Raw genomic sequence first — 16,388 nt, forward strand, 5'->3', positions numbered from 1 at the left:
CGATGAGGAATTCAGACACTTGAAGGAAATGAAAAAATCATAAGATCCCAGCAGTCAGCCCTGTTCCACACTCTTTGAGGTATTTAAATCCCAGGATGATGTTGCACTCGCATCTACAGCAGTGTTGGCTAGCTCATCCAGATATCAAGGAACCTGCACTTCTAAAGGTTACGTAGTCTTTAAAATAATTAATTTGAACTAATTTATTGAATGAAAGAATTAATCCAGGAATATTAAGCACAAAGACAGCACCTGCGTCTCAGGAAACCAGTGGGACACAGAAGGTTGGATGAGAAATATTGATGCATAGCTGCACTAGCTTAGGCTGCTTTCTAGTGCATGTCCTTTGTTGAAAGTCTTAGCAAGGTATATGTCCTATGATCTGATCCAGAAGGATTTTTTTCCCATTCTACAGCTGAGTAACTATATAGCAATAATCATACTATTATGTATTATTGCTCTTATTTTTCCTTCAGTATGGAGTATATGATTTCTGGGTCAGGAAGTCTCTCCAACTGGGTGTTTGCTCAGGGCCTGGCAGAAAGGAGCTTTGATTTCAAAGGGTGCTTATGATAATATTAAATACTATAAATACTACTTTATATCTCTTATTTAAGGCTTGTAACAGTGGCCTGGGAACTCCTAAGTCTGTGAAGAGAAGGAAATACGATAATTAAGCACTGTTGAGGAAATTAATATATTTTTATCAGTATTTCTGGTGCTTAAGGGGATTCTTTCTTTTCCATTATATATCCATTTTTACCAAATGAAAAGTTGGAAATAGGAAGATAAGTTGTCAGGAGAGAATATCATGACATTGCATTTAGTTTTATTTTTTCATATGTCATTCTTCCTATCATCATTTTTGTTAAAGAATTATTTCTGGGAGAAAAAAGTATAGGTTCAGTAAATAATACTCTGATGGATATACAAGTGTTACAAAGGTGTCTGGTGCCAAATTTGATATATTCCTAATGAACATAGTTACATGAGAACTTTGGAAGCTGATGAAGGAATCACATCCTCTTAGCTCTAGGTTCTCCTTTATGCTCTTTTCTCAGCAAATCTATGACTAAAACAGTCAGTCATTCAGATCAGTAAGTATCAAAACAGTGAAGATTGTTATCTGAAGAGATTTCCTTGTTTTACCAGATACTTTTTTACTAGCAAAATCTTATAAGACAAATGAAAATATTGGAATCCAAAGAGCTGGCTGTATGATTTTGTTTCTATGGCTTACTCAGCTTCAATAAAAGATGCATAAAAGCAGAGTGACAGATTCACTCTGCAAAACCAGTAGAGGTTTAAATTGTGCCTATAACCATTTTACAATTGTTCTGTTTGAAAACTTGTTTTACATGTAATGACTTTCATATCCACCTCTCTGAAGTGTGCTGTAGTGAAAATAAGGCAAAGAACCATTTCCTTTCTCAGAAATTAGGTTTGTTTACTTAACACTTTTGTTTTGGATTGTTACACTAAAACACACTCAGCTTTTTCTCTTGCTGCTGCAAAGGATCTGCTTCATGCACGGGTTAAAAACTGCAGTTCCTTAAATCAAGATTCATCTCATCCTTGCTATTTGAGCTCCTTGGTTCAGGCAATCTCACTTGGAAAGCTTGTACTTGGAAACAACTAGTCAGCTCTGCACTTCATAACTTCTGTTTACTGCCATTGCAAGGCAGCTGCATCTTCTAGATTCCTCATCAGCTGGGTCAGAAAGATTCCAAGTTGTAAGGAAAATGCATTAATTTAATGATTAATGAAGTAAAAAGGCTTCAACTAAATTACTAAGAAACATTACAGAGCAGGCTAAAGTAGAAAACTGTGTTTAAATTGCTGTCTTAGGTCATTAAGTATATTTTTCTCTGTTAAAAAAAAAAATCAGAAGTTATTAAACATGTTTGTGGAAGCAAGAAATTAGGCCATTAATTTTTTTTCCTTTTCCACAAAATAAAAAAGTAGTTTCCAGGCTTAGAGAGGTTTTGATATGACATTTGGGCAGCTTAGAGCTCAAACAAAAGCAGGGTCTTTGACATTACTTCAATACTTGGATAACTTATAAATGCAGGCTCTCCTTTTTGAACTTGAGAGTGCTACTATGGGTAGGAGTGACTGGAATGTGAATGGATTTGCTGAACAAAATCTTTACTACACTCTCCATTCTTTATGTTCTATCTCCTTCTTTCCATTTCCCTTTTCCAGTCCAAAATGCACAGATTCCAGTTAGTGCAGTAGAAAGTATTTTATTTATGAAATAAAATTAGCTTCTGCTCACATCCTTAGCTGTTATTCTCTTTTACTGAGCAAGACTGGCTGTCCAGACCTGTATGTCAAGACAACTGAAACTGCCTCCCACTGAAATCATTGGAAGTGAGCAGAAGAATCAGCTCAGGGTTCAGTTCTAATCTTAATATAGAAATGTGTCATTGCTGCTGAAGTTTATAATTGCTTACAAAAACTATGGAATTAATCCAAGATTTATACATGCAAGAAACATCAACTTCTTGCATCCGAGACTCACTCTAATACTGTAAACAGGCAGTAAATCACACTTTCATAACTGTCTCTAAAAGTTTAGAAGAGTGCTAATTACTTTATCTTTTCACTTTTTCATTTATTATCTTTATCAGAGTGGAGAAAAGGGCACCTGAGAACATAAGTTTCTAAACTTGTTCATACTAAAGATTTTTGGAAAGCAGAGGAGAATTTTAAACAGAAATCTGTTCTACATGGTTGGAAATCCAGAAGGATGGAGCTCATAGGAGACCTCTGTAAAATGACTGATTTTGCCTCAGATGACTTATCAGGTGCTCAGAGGTAATGATTATTAGCAGAATCAGTCACAAATGTTAACTTTGCATGAAATTTTAGTGGACTGGTTCTATCATATCAGTGATTATTTAAAAAAACCATAAAATTACTTTTCTACTTTACATAGATCTCTAATGTCTGCCTAGATGTTTACACTGCTTCATTGGATGCATATATGGATTAAAACTCAAATGTATTGTAGATATTTTCATGTGGAAAGCAGAATATATTAAGATAATCAGCTCTATATGTACTGAGACACTGAAAAATGACACAACAATGACAAGTCCACCTTCCAGTCATGTCCAGAACAACATCAGAAGTTAGCCTGATGTATTTTGAAAGTTAGAACTCTGGCAGTGATTTCAATATATGAAAACTGTGTTTGATTACAGAAGGAAGGGAAAGCCTCAAAAGAAAAGTTACAATCTGATAAAATTTTGACATATTTTGAGAGATATTTTATACATATTTTCTGATATATTTGTGTTATTTTATACTAGAATGTAAAGTTTTAAAGAATGTGGGAGTGCATCTATTTGTTCCCATTAAGGAACTTATACAAGGCTCTTATACTTACAGAATACTTCTGGTGTGAAACATCAAAGGGAAATTGAGGTCTCTTTAATCATTAAAATCAATTTTCTTTAAAAACACCTACTGTTGTACTTCTCAAGGAAGGCTTCATGCAATCAATAGAGATAGCCCTTCTAATGGAAGTGGCCTTTGCAGAATGCATGGTTATATATTTTTCTTTGTATAAGGATCATCATAATCATCATCTATGGCATTTGTACATTTGTCAAGGTCAATAAAGAAAACCAATCTATTTTAATTTATTTTCAGTCAATTTCACTACATGTATCTTAGTGTTAACAGGTTCTAAAAGTAAATGTATTCAATTATGATATTTCACTGGTTGTATAGAAAAGGACAATGTTGTTTTAAAAGTGTATCTATGGGTACTGTATTGACTTTTGTATCTATCAATCAGAGACACTTGGATCCACTGCAGACCAAATTTCTCTACTCCAACTGACTGCAGAATGTAATTCTTATCTAGGAATATCTGTATTATCTGCATATATTGTAGGGTAGATTACAGAAATTCATTCCATCTGCCTGTTCTCTGTACAACATTTGCGAAGAACTGGTGTAAATATTTAATACTTCTAAGAATGCATTAAAATATTCAAGAACTTGACTATGTCCAGTCACATTAATGGATTCAAATCCCACATGTCCATGGTTGACTGTGTATTCATAGAAGAGAAAAAGGCGCTGAGATGTTGTGCTCCTGCAAAGACGTTAGCCTGGCTTCATGCACTGACAAGATTAATTGCAGACCTCTGAACCTGATATGTTTTCTTAATATCCAACATGGCTCTTACTTTTCTCATTCAGGCTGAAATATGTGGCTTGCTCTTGCATAATTCAACACCAGTCTTGTCTGTGTGTGGCACTGTTTTTACTCCTTGTAAGCGCCTGCAAATTACTAAAGTCAGTGATACGATGCGCAGCAGTTTGCTTAGAGTTATTTCAATGATTATGGAAAGAAAGAAAAAAAAAAAAAAGCTTTTTTCCAAACTGTCAGAACACTGCAGAAGAGACTGCAGTCATAATTTACAGAATAGTACAAAACAATTTTTCAAGGTTTTTTCTTTTTAGTGCATGTCCTCTTTACTCAGTGGGCTGTAATACAACATGTAGATTCTCTGGTGTGGCCCAAGTTCACTTTACATCTGCTAATTGAATTGTTCCAATATTTCTTCTGGAAGCTGATACTTTACATTTTTAATTTGTTTTTTTTCAGATAGTGTGCTGACTGAATATGTTAGGTGACAAAAAACACACATATTTAGATACTGCCTGTTTCATAATCTATGAAAACACGCTGCAAAACTAATTTTCCTCAGTTGGGACTATTCCAATACTCTGTAATGGTAAGAGACCATGGAGGAGAGAAAAACCAAACTTGCATAAAATATATCCAGCTTTATTAGCTATAAAATAAGGAATACAACTGTTCATGAAGACATAAGGCCCAAGTTTATCCTCTCCAACCAAAGGTTTATATCTAAGGTCCTGGAGACATATGGGGGCATAGTAGCCATAGGATCTCTATACAGTAAAACCAAGAGGCAGGTATGGACAAGAAGCCAGCAAGCTAACAAATGACATGAAGCATGTGGTGGAAATATGGGGAAAATATACTTTATTTTGAAAAAGAGGTCTTATTTGGGAAATTTTAATTGAACTTGGGTAGTGTTTCATCAGTCCCAAGATAGTGATAATTCAGTTTATAAAACTTGAAACAATTCTGCATTTGGTCTCTAATATTCTGGTAAGTGCTTCAGTACCTGATCTCATATTGCTCTTAATCCTGAATGTCTTCAAATTAGTAAAATTGTGTGTTCTGTGATGAAATAGTGTGCGCAACACAAATGAACAATTAATGAAAACTGTGGAGTGATGTGCTGAAAAAGAAAGTGAGCTGGAAAAAATTTCAAGGTGGCACCTGCTCTGAAATTGGACTTGAGGGCCTCCAGATGGCCCCTTCAATTTAAAGTGTTCTGTGACTCTACAGTTCTGGGTTTGCAGAATTATTTCAAGAACATTAAAGAGTCCTAGGTAGACAATGATGTGTTGAAAGCAGTGGAAATTTGATAATGTCAATGATCATTCACCAGAATATAAGGCATATCCCTATCCCCATGACTGTTTTAAAAATTCCAAAAAGGAATGCTTTGTTTATATTTGTCATGAATGCTAAGTTCTTAGCAAATCTTAATTACAGTGATTTGAGGTTTAATTAGAACGTTTACTGTTTTGGTATCAGTAGATTCATTTTTAATCCTGATTGTTTATTCAATGACCATTTTCCTCTTTTAGAAAATCTAAAATAAAGCCCTCTGATGAAATATGTCAATTCTCATGGACACTTTCTTTAGTCCAGAACTGAATTTGCACATACATGTATAGTACACAGATGAATGAACTGCTGAATTTCAGCTGAGAATAATCAACACACTGATGGAAAACTTAACATGTCCATGACCAATGTTGAAGTCTCAGATGTGAATCAAAGAGAGGAGAACACAAGTCCCCTGTATCAGTTTAACCATTGCAGAGCTCTATTCCATTCTGTTTTTACTTTCCAGACTCATCCTATTTTCTTTTAAAGCAATAAAATTGGATTATTAGGGTTTTTTTAATCCAATCCCCTCCTATCTATGGTTAGGTATATGACTTGATATAAGAGTGAGAAATCATCTTCATAGATTACAGTGAAGGAGAAGAAAATTTATTTATATCAAAATGACAGTAAGAATTCAGAACAGTCCACCTCAAAATTATGACAGGACCTGGACAAATATATTTTAGATAATTAAGGATATTGTAGCGTGTTATTTGAATTATTCCTTTTCCTTTCAATCCTGTAAGCAGCAGCACTAAAAAAAAAAAAAAAAAAAAAAAAAATTAATAATAATAATAATTTAAAGTCAAGCTTAAAACTTGATATCAAAATTTTACCCATATTAAAATGTAAGTTTTCTCTCCACTTATCAGTTATGTAGATGCAACATACCAAAGCAATATATGCCTTGTAGGCATCTGTTTAGAGATGGCAGATGTACACAGTGCTCTGGATTCCAGTTTGGGCTGTTTTATGCTATTACTGTCTGAACATGATAGATTCCTTTTTCATATGATTTATAACTTGTCATTACAGGACACTGTAGTCCTCCAGACAACATTAATCTATTGGTGATTCTGAAGTGAAGACGTGATTGATGCTGTAGCAGAAAGTGGTGACATAGGTAAGCTCTTCTTTTCTTTTCAAACCTTTCTTGCTGAAATGCATAGCTGTACCTAGATGGGGGTCACAAAACTGTTCTAACTTCTGTAGCACAGAATAAAAAAATCATCGAGGTTCTCATTTGTTTAAATTTTTATTTTTCAGATAAACTTTTATTTTAACTTTTTAAACTTTTAAAAACATTTTTTTAATTAAGCAAAAATATCTGGTTTTATTACTTTTACCAAATGATTTTTAGCAATTTTTGGGTTGTCATCTCTAATCTACCTTGGATGAATTTCTCTTTTATATTTCTTATTGAAATAGATAGCAACATATCTCCTTTCACTTCTCTCTAGGATTTTATACAGAATTCTCTTCTGCTATTACACAGAACTTTTGGAAAGGTACCAATGAATTGTTTGTCCTCTCTTGTTCTAAAATCAGCAGTATGAGTGACACTTAGAGATTTAATGACATGAATAAGACTCTACTTTTATATTCTTGAGCATTATGTTTCTACCTCTCAAATGCTGTTCGGGTCACTAATAAACTTCTGCATTATTTCTCCTAGAAAATATCCTTCATATCCTCCACAGTCAGATAAATACTTCTAAACTGATTTCTGCAGAGGGCAGAAGAAAAACACTAAATGTAAATCCAAAGAGTTACATTTAATCTACAACTGTCCTGCTCTGATCTGGTTCTGCATTTCAAGACCCTTCAGAGATACTATACAAAAAGTTCAAAGGAACACTTCATGTGATTTGACTACACTAAGATTTTAACTTCCACAATGTAATAGACAAAAAATCATTTACCTGTTAAAAACATGGCCTGATTCACTGACGGTATTGCTGCACATCTCTAAGCTCCTTAGATGGTGTCATCTTAAAATTATGCACATAGCACTAAAAGACAAAACAGGGCAAGTTTGCTGGCACTTAAATCTGCTGTTAGAAGGGTTATGGGCCTATAGAGGGAGGAAAAGCTGAAATCAACCCCATTTAGGAAAACATGAAAGACATCCCACAGCCTAAAGTAAGATATGTAACTTCATACTGTGCTCATTCTCCTGTCCATTGCCTTGTTGGGACCCTAATCACTCACAGTACCACTACAGCTATTTGTTACTGCAGCTAGCAGAAGAGTTTAACCTGTATCAAACTTGCTGATGCCTTCAGTCTCTGTCTGGGGCATGCAGAAATATTCTCAGCCTAAGTATTGTTTTTGTGTGTGAGTTGGACTTGCCTTGGCTGGACACCAGGTGCTCACCAAAGCCCCTCTATCACTCTAGTTCCTCAGATTAATTTATTTACAATCAAATCAGAGTTAGATAATGGCCAGTGTCAGTTTCTCCTCTGCCAGCTGGCATGGGGTCTGTCTGACAACTTGTAGACTCCTGGTGCCAAAACCTTGTCATGTAACCCTAATACAGAATATCAGTAACTCTTTAATGAATGCTTTCACAGTTATTGCAATTGTATATTTATTGACTTCTGAATTCTGAATAACCTCTTTCATTGATATTCCCCAAACATAATAAGGCCATATTCCCATGGGTCCTGGTCAAGTGAATGGGTGGAGGGAGACTCCTGTTTGAAATGGGGCACATTTCAGAGCAGGAGCCTAATTTTGAACATTGGCTTTTGGAGATGGTGATCTTTCTCTATTGACTGCAATTAAACTCAGGGCTCTTAAGCCTCACTGAGCTAAAGCAAACCTGTGTGACTGTATCCTCCCCTCATGCCTTTTTTTCTTGGTGTTTTATCCTCATGCTAATTTCCATGCAAGTAAATATCAGACACAGAGCATTTGGTTTGTAATGATGACTTTGGCATTGCAAATGGTGACTGTAGAATGTGGCAAAATCTGGAAGCTTATAAGTGGAATTTCAGACCTGACATATCAGTACCTTTAGGAAGGAGGCTGCTGTACATGAAAAATATTCCAGCATAATGCAAAGTGCTGCAATTGTATCCTATACATTTCTCCTAGCAAATGAAGCGTTGCCAGTCGCAGACCTTGAGGGATCAAGGATCTGTTTCTTTCAGAAGAATTTTGTAGCAGATATTTGGCAATCTTTGCCCTGCTTTGGCTGAAGACTTTATACTCTGGTCTTCAGAGAGGAAACCTTATCAGAAATGACTGACATCTTACAAAACATGCTGTATAATGTGTTTGCTCAAAAGTGCAACATTAGCAACTGGGAAATTGAGTATTTGAGCCTTGGATATGTTGCTGAGATTTTGGCTTTTGTTGATGATTTTTTTCTCATTCTTTTAAAAAGAGCTTTATTTGCTTGCTCTTCAGAGCTCAGGTTGTGTTCTCTGTTCATTCTCAACCCTTTCTCTGCAATGTGAAGTAGAGTTCTTGGTAGCACCATCTCTTCCTGAGAAGAAACAACAAAAAAATTGTGGGTTGGACACACAGCATTCCAGTGTTTTCCAGTATGATTAATTTGGGAATGAGGACACATTCAGTTTCCAGCTAGCTTTCTTTACGATTTTGGCAAATTTTCTCTCTCTCTCTTAATTAGAGAAAATAATTTGGAATTGACCTGTTTGTTTGGGTTTTTTTCTGAAAATGTAACAGTATGCTGAAATAGAAAAGTACAACAATCTTCCATGATTTAGACCAATATGATAAACATGATGCAGAGAGCATTGCAATTTTCTATTTAAATTATTATTTTTGACCATTCCTCTAAAAGTATCAAAATGATTCTTCTTACTTTGAATCAGACAAATATAGGTACCAGCATTTTAATGCCTTTCAGGCCATTATCTCAGGCTCATGAATATACATCTTCTAGTATCACCTTGTGTGCTGAAAGTTTATTTTTTAATTAACTCAAATATTTTGTATATAGTATCAGTTAATTAAAGTTGTGATTATTCATAAATTACATAGGTTGATACATTTGGTGGAAAAATTCAGCCTTAGCACATGTATATCATACAGTCGTTGAGTAGATTCAATTGGAAGGTGCCCATGTATGCTATTTGGTCTCAAGCATTCCAAATAAGGTCAATTTTAAATTAAAAATGTCTTCAAAAGGAAGGAAGAACCAAATTATTACCTATTTTTTCTGATTTTCTGTTTGTTGGTTGTGGGGGGTTCTCAAATAAATATTAAAATATATTCTTTTTTTGCAGGGTTTTTTTCTGAAAGATATAAATTAAATTCAGCAAAATTACTTTAAAATGTAAAATTAATTGTATTCTAGGACCCAGTTAGTTCTGAAATCAGGGTTTAGAAATTATAATGCTCTTCTATTTAGAAGAATATTTAGAAATTCTCTCTCGACTTTTCACATGCAAAAGAAAAAACACCTTAAAACTAGGCATGAGTGAGGAACTTGACTCCATTGCATCTTGAATATGAAAGATGGGCAACAGCATAAGTACCTGAAATGAACTTGAAAGACTAACAAGTAAAATGTGCAAAGGAAGTTTTTATTTTTCCAAATTTGTTCTCTCTCTGCTAAAGACATGGCAAGCAGAAATATATTAATTTCTTTAATGCAAATAAATTGATATTTTGACAGCCAGAGAAGCCAGTCATTCCTAATGAACCCATTGATCAGTACCTCTCGGCATTTAGTACTTCAAAACTTTTATCTGCAGCCAAAGACCATATTTCTAATTAGAAAACTTAATGAAGAAGTGTTTTTCCCGATGTGATCTAAGACAGTACCGTGAAATTTGCCTTGAGAAAATGTAGAAAATTACTCTGTGAGTGAATTTATGAATTAAAATATTTCAGAACAGGCATTTTTGTCACATTATATGTCCATCTTGTCACATAATGAACAAACCCCAGCACTCCTCTTTTGGTTCAGGTGTGACAGTATAGTAATAACTCTGTCTTGGCATCATGTTGTTCCTAATATGGAGTGAACTGTTGGGTAATAACAGATGTGCCATCCTTCCGTGCTCCTTCCCTTTGTGTAGTAATGTGCTCATGGTTGCGCCTGCACTCCCATCTGCTGGTAAAATTAACTGTCACTATGATCATGCTACAAAAATCTGGAAAAGAAAGTGGATCTTGAAGGAGTAATGCAAGAAAAATGACAATTTGGGTAATTAAAAACTTTACAACTTACTGTTTCTGTAGAAGCCAACAGTTTCTACACAATTTGTGTTTTCACAGTGAGTAGTATCTTCATAGGAGGTATTTTATTGCTTTTCAGGGTTGTGACCAACAGATTTTTCTTGGGAGTAGGACCTATGCTGGAAGTAATATCCCAAGTACTGTGAATTCTCAAAAGATCTGCATTGATAATCTTTGGCTTATAGTCATTCACATTGGACTTGTCAACTTATTCCTGAGAGCCATAGTCATCCCCTATGCACTACTTAAAAAAATAGGTGCACTTACAACCAGAAGCTTCGATTTAAGATTAAAAAGATGTGGTTTTTGTTGTAGAACAGAAAGGAGGGTTTGGCTGTACTAATAATTCCCATTACAAAATGCAATGTCTGGACTTTCAGCTAGCGTCCTATATTTAGGAAGGGAAAGATTTTAGTAGTTGTAAATGAAAGAAAACTAATTAGTGTAATTTGTGGACTATATGCTGATGCAGTCAAACTCTTTTAAAACCAATTAAAGATGTTAAAACAAAATTATTTGTCAAAATAAAGATTAATCTATTAAGAAAGAAATAGACAAATTTAGCACAGTTCCTGATTATATTTCTGGGTTTATTCTAACATAGTCTTAACTTCGTAATTTTCAAATATCATCTGTAACAATCAAATTTGTAACACAAGCATCTTTAAACTAAAGGCACAGGTTTCTTTGTCATCATCACTACAGATTAACAAAATGATAGTAAATAAGATGCCTTGCAGTCAGAGCATCCATATTATCGAGAAGAGCAAGCAGCCCTAGTATTAAGAGATGTTCCCTCGGGACAAGTGTCTTTGATTCAGTGATTATGTTCAATATAGAAAGACTGAATTACTTCAATCACTAAGTAAATTACCAGAGTTACAGTTATAATGAAAATTCAGGGTTGAGAATAAGGAGCTAGAATAGCAAAGAAAGAAGCCAGGTGAAGTCAAAGCAAAAAGGGAGCAATATTAGAGGTGTGTTTGAGAAGGACTAGCTGCCTTGGCTAAGACTTAAAGTCACGACATGGGATTTGACAATGTGTTTCATTTCTAGAAAGATTCTATCAGTTTCATCAATGTGTGTTTGAGGCATCTAAGACAACAGATGAAGCTGAATACTTTAAATCAGATGCAAGTTGCTAGAGAAATCCCTGCTATTAGACACAATACTTGTGAAGGAGATTATTGTTCAGTTTCCTGCAGCTTAATTGTTTAAATAATTTTTCTGTTGATGTTATGCTTTCCCGCATACTCTCTTATGCGACTGTCACGCTTTATGCAATAATTTATAAATGAATATTGAAATGAACAAAAGGGTAATAAGTAAAAAATCTTTGTAAAGGTTGGCATTTATTTAAATGACAATGGTGTTAATTGGGAGGTCTGGAATTAATCCAGTGCTGAAGAATGGCAGCATTATTTTTTTCCCTTATTTTTTGTCTTCTGAGATCTGACGGTACATAATAGTGACTCATTTATCAGGAAGACTTCTCCTCTTTTCAAGTAGGGAAAAAACAAAAAGAATAAGGAAACTGTATTGTGAATAAAATTAATGTGAATAAAATTAATGTGAACATTGATGAAGCAAGATGGGTGAATGCAAACATATGCAGCTGACATAAAATTACACTTGAGCACTCCAGCCTTTGACTCTACCATTCTACAAAAAATTCTCATACAAAGTCACTGCACTGAGACTGGTGATGAGGATGTCCCAAAGGGAGAAAAATGTAAGTCACTAGACTAACAGCAATATTTTTTACACCTTCACTATTCTGATGCAAGGCATGAACAATATTCATTTTGATGTCATTGCTACTTTTTATGCTTTATCATTTCCCCCTTACAGTGTCACCACTCGGTTTATGTTTCTTGAATTTGTCAAAGATGAGGCTTCAGCTACTGAAGCAAAGCTGAAACTGCATCTCTTTCCAGAAGATATAATCTCCTCTGCTGCTATGGGAAAAAAAACCCAAAGCTGTTACACTGGAGATTTTTGCTTGTTTTTTTCTTTTTTTTTTTTTTTTAGCTTTTCTCTGTGGGTTTTTCCATGTCTCAGTTAAAGTTAAGGTTGTGTTGTTTCTTTAATCCTTTCTTCCTACATGGAAATGAGTTGCATGTGTTTTGTTTTGTTTTTTTTTCTTTCAATTAATAAGGATTGGAATCTATTTTATATCAAGTTAGATGTGTTCCACTGCAGAGCAGTACTGAACATGTGACATTACCATAATTTCCAATTTTTCCTTTGCATTCTTAGGTCTAAGATGTTAAGGAGGGAATCTGATACTTATCATCTTCATTATTAATAGTCCAGAGGAGATATGGGGAGAGGAATAGGGTTATCAAAAAAAATAAAGAAGTGGATTCACATTTGCCTTCTACATCATAGAGTTTACATTGGACCAGGGAAATAATATAAAAGAAGAATGTTGATACTTTACGATGACTCTGAAATCAAATCTCCAGGAACACACATTTCTAGTGCAGAATGTCTGAATTTTAGGTGGTGAGCAATGAGGGTGGATAAAGAACACTGTGGAGACACCATGTCAGAGTGGGAAATGGAAATGTGTGCTAACAGATGTGTTCAGAGCCAGGCTGGATGGGGCCCTGAGCAGCCTGGTCAAGTGGAAGGTGTCCTTGGCCAGGGCAGAGAGATCAGAACTAGATGATTTGTAAGGGCCCTTCCAAGTCAGAGGATTCTATGATTCTGTGTTTTTACAGGATTGAAGAGCTATATCCTCTTTGCTCTGACAATTCAGAAAAATCCATTCAGTTTCTTAGGTGATTCTTAGGTGATAGGGCCAAAGTACAGGGACATATTTTGAAATCTCTTATTGTTGAAACCATAATTAATTTTTTCCATCAGATCTACATTCCTTGCAGTCAGCTACCAAGACACAAGGAAATCAAAGAAGAGACCTCAAAAGGCCCTCTTGTTTCTTCTAGCCACTGTTTTATCTTCCTTTTCAATATACAACCCTCAAATTGTTTAAATTGCCAGCTAACCTCAGAAGAGGGACACAGTTTTAGGCAGCATCATTTTGAGCTTGGAGTATCTCTCCAAATGCCTAAGAAAGTAATGAAGTGGTGACCATGCTGTGATCCTGGGTACAGTGAAAGCCATTATCATGCAGCAGGGGAGGAGCAAATATACACACTCATTTTTAAATCTTCAGACTGATGACAGCCTAAATTCAGGGCTGAATGGTCAAAGCATCACAGTATTCAAGACAGAAAAAGAAATGGACCTGACCTTTGCAGACAATCTTACACTTTGTAAGATGATCAGGGAAACGTGAACATCTGTGCTGGGAAAAAAAGCATCATTATTGCAACCTGTGCTGGTTTACTACAAGATTACTTGTAGTTAGAATGACTAATAGCAGGATGCTGAGTGACTACATGGCATAGCCTTGTTGAGGTGTGTCTGCTTTATGTTCTTGTTTTTATTGCTTTACTCAAAATATAGTAGGCAAAATAATAGAATTTGTTTAATATCACAGAGCCGTATCATGGAGAAACACTTCTTTAGCTGTTTTCTACTTCATTTTTTAAACATAGTCATGTGAAACAGAATGAAAGGATTTTAGGAAGAAGGGCATCTATCTCATTTTGTTTTGCACACTCAAGCCATTTGATGCTGAAGCAGATTATCAAACCCATCCTCCCCTGTGTCTTTGCAAAAGAGGATGCAGAGCTGAGATGGGCTTGCAAAATAGTAATATTCATGTTTGTGTGTGGGTTGATCAAAAGAAATACTTTTCTTTTTCTTCTTGGATGATTTTTTGCTGAAAAATATCAGACCTACTATGATATTCTGATCTATGTGACTCTCACATAAACTTGAGGTTATTCCAAAGAAGCCATTAAGCTTGACATAGAGTCCTCTGAGATCATAATTTGGCTCGTCTTCAGCTGTTGGATTTTCTCCTGCTTCAAAACTCATATGAGTGTCATTGACTTACACAATATCTTGTAATTTCTCCTTTAACATAAAATAGAATCTCACAGATATTTTTAGTGGAATATTGATATGTGAAAGCAGACTATTAATCAGTTGATTATGGCCACCATATCAAAGGAAGCTTACTAGCAAAAAGATGAGTGGAAAGATGGCTGCCAAAATTCCTAATATGATCTGACTATGCAGGTTTATACAGTCAAATCCCATTCTTGCTATGCTTTCCCTATGTAAATTCTTCTGCCCCAATTTTTCTACAGTAAATAGTTGCAATCACAGAAAGTTAATTTATGTCTATGTGAGAGGCTGAGTGATGTCAGCCCAAAAGAGGCTTTATCAAACTTGTGGATACATCAGAAATATACACTGGATCTGATGCCAGGTGTGCTGGGTAATGTTCAGGCATAAAACAGCACTAGTTGGCCTGGGTTACATCTGAGACATTGAACCTGCATATTCATGCACACTTATATGTGCACTGCACGCATGATTGCCCTCCCTGGGATGGCATTTTAATATTTAAATCTGGCAACCATGCTGAGCAGCTTAATTTATTGATTGTTCCACTTGTTTCCATCTGGAAGACACCCAGGAGGGTAAACTGGATGTAAAAAGCTTTCTCTAATAGAAAGCTAAAAAAATTATTGATAATGTTCCATCAAGAAAAGTTTGCATTGAAAATCTATTTTCACTTTTGTTTTGCTAGTAAACTAAATCTCTAATTGGCTTTGATCTTCTCTCTCTCTCTTTTTTAATTGTCATAGGAATAATTATGCTGAAAAGAATGAGAACTGGAAATCTTGCATTGTTTCTAGTATGTCTAATTACTTTTTCAAAAAGAAAAGGAAGAAAAAGTTGCCATGAAAAAAATCCTTTTCTGTGGAAAATGTTTTTCTACACAAATAATATGGAAATTAAACACAAAGTTTCTGAATTATTAATTTAAACACAAAACACTACTTCTAATTTCAAAAGAGATGAAATTGGTTTGTCTTCACCTCTCTTGGTTTTGTCCTCTCTTTTTTCCTGTCTCTTCCTCTCTCCCTCTCCTTGGTTATTTGATGTCCAGGGATTAGGAAAAAACATCCCACCAACAAATAAGCAAAACCACAATCATCAAAAGATTTTGAAAAGGAATATCAAGAAATTTAAATATGGAAAACAAATTGCAAATATTTTTACTCTTTCTGGTGGTATTTCATCCAGCATGCCAGAAAAGCAGAATTTTGCTAGTTTGTTTGTAGATTCAGCCTGTTTATTTCCCATTTGGCCCATAGGCCAAATTTATTATTTATACCTTGGGTTTGATGATGGAGCAGCCCAATTCAACTGAAATAAAATTTTGTTTAACTTACAAAACTTTAAAAAGTAAATAGCAGAATATAATAATCTCTTCAATATTATATGGTATGCCAGCTTGCTATTAATATATTTTTAGTATTATTTTTGGTAATCTTTGTTTTTGCAGTGCTTTTGGGGAAACAAGTATGACGCCAACTGAACAATCTGATTTCTTTTTCCTTGGACTCTTCTTTTCATATTTAACTGTCTATTTGTCTACTGGTTTTAGCTCCAAATAAGCATTGAAATATTTAATTTGTTTAGCACTATTTACATAATTTTTCCTAGGAGTTTAATAAAGAAGACAGATGGCAGTCTCCCCAAAATTTACACTTGTTTTTCAGCCCTTTCT

At 34.8% G+C, this 16,388-nt stretch overlaps 1 protein-coding gene across 9 annotated transcripts in view; it reads left to right on the forward strand.

Moving 5' to 3' along the window:
- The window catches only part of TENM4 (teneurin transmembrane protein 4), a 1,542,144-nt gene that overhangs the window by 332,456 nt on the left and 1,193,300 nt on the right, over window positions 1–16,388 (forward strand). For all 9 annotated transcript variants that reach the window (XM_064720073.1, XM_064720105.1, XM_064720113.1 and 6 more), the window contains exon 3: window positions 6,548–6,635. The gene's annotated coding sequence lies outside the window, so the exon portion shown is untranslated. The remainder of the gene's footprint in view (window positions 1–6,547; window positions 6,636–16,388) is intronic.

The sequence above is a fragment of the Zonotrichia leucophrys genome, chromosome 1 (genome assembly GCF_028769735.1).
Source record: "Zonotrichia leucophrys gambelii isolate GWCS_2022_RI chromosome 1, RI_Zleu_2.0, whole genome shotgun sequence".
Lineage (NCBI taxonomy): Eukaryota > Metazoa > Chordata > Aves > Passeriformes > Passerellidae > Zonotrichia > Zonotrichia leucophrys.